This window comes from Phodopus roborovskii, unplaced genomic scaffold (assembly GCF_943737965.1).
Source record: "Phodopus roborovskii unplaced genomic scaffold, PHOROB, whole genome shotgun sequence".
In the NCBI taxonomy this organism is placed as follows: Eukaryota; Metazoa; Chordata; class Mammalia; order Rodentia; family Cricetidae; genus Phodopus; species Phodopus roborovskii.
The window spans coordinates 9,598,216-9,604,227 of record NW_026126461.1 but is presented as its reverse complement, the minus strand read 5'-3'; positions in this window follow the sequence as shown (position 1 = coordinate 9,604,227).

Here is a 6,012-nt window from a genome sequence, read left to right as displayed (position 1 = left end):
TGAATGAAACTTTTTTCTGTGACATTAGAACTTTTTAAATTTGTATTTGTGTATTTCTGTGTGTGTGTGTGTGTGTGTGTGTGTGTGTGTGTGTGTGTGTGTGTCTGACTGTGACTTTGTGTATGCAAGTACAGTGCCTGCAAAGGGTGGAAGAAGGCGCTGGATACCCTGAAGCTGACATTACAGATGGTTGTGAGCCAACCACTGTGAGAACGGGGAGCCACACTTGGATCTGCTGCATCAGCAGGATATACTGTAGCTAAAGGCAAGAGACTATCAGGGGAAGAGTTAATCCTCTGACCTCACAGTACAGACCAAAGAGACTGCAAATAGAATCCTAGAAAGAAACTGTAAGAAGAAGAAGAAAGGAAGGAAGGGAGAGAGAGAGGGAAAGAGAGAGGGGGGAGAAAGAGAGAGAAAGGAAGGAAGGAAGGAAGGGGTATAGTTATTGTAGCCTAGCCTTCTCCTGCTCTCCTCAGCAGAGCAGAAGAGCAGAGTTCATGAAGGGATCTTACTGCAATGCCTACATGATAGATATCATGTCCTTTCTCATCTCAATGAAGTCACTTTCTTCTGTTGCTTTTGGAGATCATCTGACTTGAAATTGGCCTATTTTACTTGTTCTATTTAAGGAGGCCAGTTAGCATTCAGATCAATTTCTGAGCTGAAGATTCTGAACAGCTAAAAATAAAGTTTTCCTTTCCTGAGTAATTTCTCATCAGATTTTTGTTATGTGCGTATGAGTCATATCTGTGCAAATTATCCCCAAATCTTAGTGGCTTAAAACAATAAAGTTTCTTTCTTAGCCACCCACATGTCCTTGTTGGTCATCCGTGACTGATTGTAGTTTCGTCCTCAGAAATGTAGAGTGATGACACTTGGTCCCTGAGATGGCACTATACATCGTGTCATCGTGGGGGGGGGGGGGAGGAGCAGCATGTTGGACTGAGCACTACTAGGTCAAAGGGAACTTACCAAGGCATTGAGCACATTACTCCTGTGCTTGCCATGTACCATGTGTGGGTACAGAATTTCTTTTGTTTTAAAATCAAGGAGAATTTTTACTATGTGACTTCATAAAAATTCACTGAATTTTACCATCTACCGAGGTGCTTCTTTGCCTCCTCTTCATATTCTCCTCAATTAATAATGGCACCCGAATGACTCCGTGGAACAGACCTTCTGAGGTTATTAGCAGATAAACCCACAGACTCTGGTCAGACTAGTAAAGGGCTTTCCCTGCTGAAATAGTCTAGAAATATTTGAAGAGGTAGCTACTTTTTCAGGTGTGTAAACACCCACTTAAGACTGTGAAAATCATGAATAATCAAAAACATTCCATAACTAACATTTCAGAATAATCACCAATAGCTGGCCCTCATCAGATTTTTGTTATGTGCCTTGGAAAAAATCCCAAATAATAGTCTGAAAGAACTTCAAATATTCTACAGGTGATCATAGATAACTAAAAAAAAAAAAAAAAAAAAGAAAGAAAGAAAGAAAGAAAGAAATCTACACCCATACATGGAAAAAGGAATGAATAATTTAGTAAAAAGGTAATAGTGTTAATTATATCCCAGGCACAGTCTGGGATCACCTGGGAAGAACATTTAAATGAGGGATTGTGTAGATTAGCTTGGCCTGTAGGCATGTCTGTGAAAGACTGTCTTGATTGTATTGTTTGAAATGGGAATACTCGTTCACTATGTGTGGTACAGTTGTGCGGGAGGCGACTCTGTTTGCACAGTGAACTGCACTGGGATAAATGGAGGGGAACCCTTAGGGCAAAACCCCACCCAGTTAAGCTTGCAACTTGATGAAAGAAAAAAAAAAAAAAAAAAACTGAGGAATTTTCTGTTCTTACAAAATAAGAACAGAACAACTATTACATTCCCCTTGCTTCAGATCTTTGCATATAGTGTAGTCAGGGCTCTTGCATCTGGATATTTGTTTTTCTCTCTGAAAAGTTGAGCAATTGTTTGAGAAATAATGTCAGAACTTTACCATATCAAAAGTGAAAAATCAGTATGCAAGTTCCTGAATCCTACTTACATTAAATGTAAAAATGACTTTATCCTGACAATCAAGTTCTCAAAAACCAAAGGAAATCAAGAAAAGAGCAACCCTACATCAGCAGGGTAAGCAGCGTGGCACTGGTATAGCAAGAGACCAGACGCACGAGAGGGTAAGCCAGAGCCATACCGTGCTGGTTTATGTCAACTTGATATAAAGTAGAGGCCTTTTAGAGGAGGGAACCTCAATTAAGGAAATGCCCCCACCAGGCTGGCCTGTGAGCAGGGCTGTGGTGAATCCCTGCCCCCAATGAGCCAATGACTTTTTACTGGGGTTACTTACTGGAGCAGAAATGACTCAAAATAGCTGCATCAACAAAGTCTACCCCGACATGAGGGACATAAAGCAAAAACCTCATAGCTCTCTGCATGACCCCTAGGCAGAGAGACAGGATGGAGCACCTCCTCTCGGTAGCTAAGCTGATTAATTCAACTATGCTTCCAGCATCTGTTTTCTCTTTCCACACTTCGGGAAGGGGCCCTCATAAAAGCTCTAAGTTTCATTCTTTTCATCCATGTGAAGTTCATTCGGTTCCCAGCTCTCACAAGCCTCCCACTCTTGCCCTGTGGGAATGTTTCAATTCATGAAGCAATCCATGGGGGACAATTACCAGCAACCATGCTAATTAAGACATTAAAATTATGAGTCCTTTAATAATGGCCAGAACAAGAGTAGGGCAATTCCTTGGAAATCGCATTGGGTGCCAGAGCTCAGGGACACAGTGTTTTTACAGCTAAAACCTACAATTACATCAGTGTTGGGGGAGGAGGGTTACATTAGTACAGTGCTGGAGTTAAAGTAGCCTAGTCAACATCTGTCTTTTTTGCAGAGCTTAGTGGTGGTATTGTCCAGACGTGAATTTTCTTGATTGATGATTGCTGTGGGAGTGCACAGCTTATTGTGGGTGATGCCACCCCTGGGTTGGTAGTCTTGGGTGCTGTAAGACATCAGGCCAACAAAGAACAACCCTCCCTGACCCTAGCATCAGCTCCTGCCTCTGAGTTCCTACCCTGTTTGAGTTTTTGTCCTGACTTCCTTTGGTGGCGAACTGTGATGGAGAAATGTAAGACAAATAAACACTTTCTTCCCCAAGTTGCTTATGGTCATGGTGTTTCATAGAGCAAAAGAACCCCTAAAGCAAATCTCTATGCACTTTTTGTTAAGTTTTATAGAATTTTATTTTTGCATTTATTCATTAGGTAGGACTGGAAGAGCAAAGGCGGGGAGAGGGGAAAGAGTATGTCAGAGATCAACTTGGTGAGTTCTGGATATTGAGCTCAGGTCAATTGGACTTGCATAACAAGTCTTTTACCCGCTGGGCCACCTCATCTTCCCAGTTAAGTGAGCATTGATAGTTGCCAAGAACACAAAATGCTGAAAGTAGTCTTCGGTGAATTATCTTTGGGAAATTACATATAAAACTATCATACAATAAAAAGATTCAAGTCAGAGTAAATTAAAGACTGAAATGTAACATCTAAAGCTACCAAAAGAAAACTAGGACACAATCAACTAGGAAATGCTGGCTCCACCGGGACCTGAATTGGCAGTGAGGGACTTTTGCTTTATTTGGAGTGGGAAGATCAGCTTCTGATCTGGATCTTTGAGGTAGGGAGACACACCTTCAATCCAGATCTTTTCATATGAAAAGACACACATCTACTCTGGTCCACTCCCTGTGGAACCCTACATAAAGATAGGGAAGGAAGAAGCTTTTGCACTGGGTCTGCTTCCTCTGGCTTGCTACAAAGGCCATTTTGTCACTGATATTAGAGCCTACTTCTTTGGGATTCCAACATACACTGAAGACAAGCTGAGACATGCAGCCTTGTGGACTGAGAAACTACTGCATTCACGGACTTTTCCGTTCATAGACAGCCATTGTTGGATTAGCTGGAGCACAGCCTGAGAGTCCTTATACTAAATCCCCTTTCTCTATATACATACAAAGATTCGTTCTTAAATTCTGTTTCTTTAGAGAACTCTGACTAAAATAACAAGTGGTTAGAAGCCGTATGCACTGGGTGAGAGTAAGTATATTGATGCAACCATTGTAAGAAACCAAAATAGAAACTAAATGTGATCCAGTTTTATTAGCGACTATTCTCTCGTCCAAGAACCACCATCTTGGTGAGTTCAGCAGAGCCCCCTTGCAAAAGAATTAACCCAACCTATGTGTGCGACTCTGCCTTACTTGTACATGGCCTTGGGGAGGGGCGAGGGTGTATAAGCCAGGGAAGTCGAGGGAAGGGGGACTAGATCTATGTGACTATGGGGAAGCTCTCCTCCCTGCGGGGTGAAGACTTTCCAGGTACAGCCTAGAGAAGTACCCACAACCTGTAGACAGCGCTTCACCTGTGTCCTGCGAGGAAGCCCAGGAAACTCACTGCTTCCCCAGAGTGAACTTTGGTGGGATTATTCCTCACTTTGTCATTGGGAACTTAGTTTTAGAAGAAGGGATAGACATTGCTTATGTTTCCCCCAAGAAGGAATTTTAGCAACACCTGGCAATCCCGCTGCTAGTTATATAGCTAAAGGAACTTTATTTGCTAGATCATAAACAAAAATGTCACCACATAATTGTTTCATAATGTATATGCATATGAAAACATCGCATTATGTATGATAATATCCATACATTATATCAATCATACCTAAATTTTAGCAAACAAGTAGAGAAAGAAGAGGAATTCAATGATTCTTGACTCAATAACAGTCCGAACCAGGACCCAAGAGCAGCTACGGAATCAAAGGTGTCTCCAGCACTCTTTGTCCCAGAATATGCTGGGTGAAGTTCATTCTCACGGCTTCTGAATACATTTCTGCCATTTTACATCTCATTAAACCTGTTCTTATCTTTCCCACAAGCCAGACCTGTTAATCCTCGGAACTAAGGGATCTGAGGCTGTGGGACCATGCGTTCATGGCAAACCCAGCCTAGGCAATATAGTGACACCTTTCATTAAAACAGCACCAATAATAGTAAGCAACAAAGCTTGAATGTGATTCAGTGTGGAATGTTTGCTTATCATAAACAGGGCCCCACTTTGATCTAGACTTGTAACAACAATAGCTAACAGCAAATCCAAACCATAGATGTAAAAAGCCAAATCAGCCCATTTAGTAATAAAGGATAGGTGAATCTTATCATAATCCCAGAAAGAGACAAACTAGAATATTAGTGGATAACAATAAAAGTAATTCTCATGTTGTTTTTCTTTTTTAATTGTTGCCTTTTAAGCTGCAGCTGTCCTATTCAGCAACTACTCAGCCTCTACCAGCAGCAGCTAGGCCAAATTAGCAGAAGCCTGAGGGAATTCCCTCAGGCGCCGACTCTTTCAAAACTACTAAAGAAACTTACTGAAATCTCTGTCCAGCTAAAGAACTCAAAATTGCTTCTGAGACGAGACGAGATCGGGCGCATTCAGGATGGTATGGCCGTAGACAAGACCAGGCTGCAGAAACACATAGAGACAGCTGACCTGAACAAGGAGGAGCTAACGGGCCCCCAGACTGATAGCTGGGAAGCCAGCATGGGACTGACTCAGACCCCCTGAATATGGGTCTCAGCCAGAATGACTGAGCAGTCTAAGGGACCTCAGACAGTGGAGCCAGGATGTATCCCTGGTGCACAAAAGGACTTTGCGAACACATCCCCCATGGAGGGATAACTGCCTTAACCTAGAGACAGGAGAGAAGCCCTAGTCCCTACTTCACATGACCTGTCAGATCTACATGACCCCACCTGGATGGCATTCCCCTACATATGGAATTGGGGTGGGGGATGGGAGGGGAGGGGATTAGGGTGCATGTGAGAGGGCAGAGAGGGTGAAAGGGAGGAAGGGAAAAAGGGAGCGAGGGAGGGGGAACTGGGATCGACATGTAAAATAATAAATTAAATTAAAAAAATGCTTTGACTCCAATATTTAAGTTCAAGGA